Genomic DNA, 1,468 nt, shown 5'->3' on the forward strand with positions numbered 1-1,468 from the left:
CACAAACACGTATTAATGCATATACTTTAATCCTGGAAAAGGATTTTCCAATCCGTGAAAGAGAAAAAGAGTACATTTCGTTATACAAAAATTATACGTGTTTAAGTCGGTAATACAGATCTTTAGGATCCCCTTAAGGGGATGCTGGAGTGCCCTGTTTTACCAATGAAGTATGATTAATTTTCCTCGACTCGTTTCTCTTAATTGCACTTACGGATTGAAAAGTCCTTCTCCACAATTAAAGTATTGACAACAGCACTGGCTGCCAGCTACAATTTAATACGAAAAATATTAGGTGTTAAACTTAATTCCTGCCATTTTTCGTCTCTAAAATTGATTTGTTTCGAAGGGAAGATGAATGAATACCTTAATCAAAGTAATTTCTTCCATTTTCTACTTTATTGCTAATTAATAATACTTTATTAATAATACTTTGATTAAGGTATTTCCCTTCGAAACAAATCAATTTTGGAGACGAAAAAATGGAGACAAAAAACAGCAGGAATTAAGTTTAACACCTAATAAAAGAAAATAAAAAATTGTAGTTTTGTCACCGGCTCCTGCAGTCAACTCGTCACAATATGTGCTGTATATAAGAGTTTCAGATTTTACCTATTTAAAATAAGTAGCCAGCAGCCTACAGAAAACCTCAAAGAACAATACGATGCTTGTAGAAATGAGCTAGGAGCTTTAGTATAAGAGAAAAGAGTCGCCAAAAATTTCGTTCGTATGCTATGAATAAAATTGACGTGAAGCCATGAAACCGAGCAGTATTTTAGTTGATCTCTTTCTAAGAGATGGCGTTGCATTATATTAGATAAGGACAGATGAATGCGTTTGAGCGAGACACAATGATATATAATAAGTATAAGAAATGAATGAAAGATGTCACTATTATCGAATTTGGAATTTAAAAAAGTCTGTACTAATGACTTCGATCAAGTTCGGCCGTCGATCCAGCATCCCTTTAACGACAGATGCAATGGGCCAATTCTAATGGACTAACCGTCGATTAAAGTTGAACGGACTGAGTCGAAATGACCTTAAGAAATCGACCAATAACAGTCAAATGTAAGAAGAATAATCGATTGTGATTGTCAATTTCTTACTTTTACTTTTTACATCGTTTACTCTGTATATTATAGAGGATGCATATAAGAAGTTATCTTTGCGCGAATAATCTTTCGGAAATATTGAAATTTGTCAATACATATATTATTATGTCTAATATTTCAGACATATTGAAAAGAACGATATTTTAATATAGAAATAGCTTTTCCTCAATAATTTCAAGGCGTTTATGTCCGAATTAATGGTTTTTAAAACTTCCAGTCTAATTATAAGTCTAATTATAAGTCTTGTCTAATTATAAGTCGCGCCTCTCGTTAAATACTTTTCGTGAAAGAATAAAAAAGATAGAAGAAAATCGAAGAACAAACGAGAGATATGCCCGACCAATGACATACGC

This window comes from Trachymyrmex cornetzi, unplaced genomic scaffold, assembly GCF_001594075.2.
Source record: "Trachymyrmex cornetzi isolate Tcor2-1 unplaced genomic scaffold, Tcor1.1 scaffold325, whole genome shotgun sequence".
Classification (NCBI taxonomy): domain Eukaryota; kingdom Metazoa; phylum Arthropoda; class Insecta; order Hymenoptera; family Formicidae; genus Trachymyrmex; species Trachymyrmex cornetzi.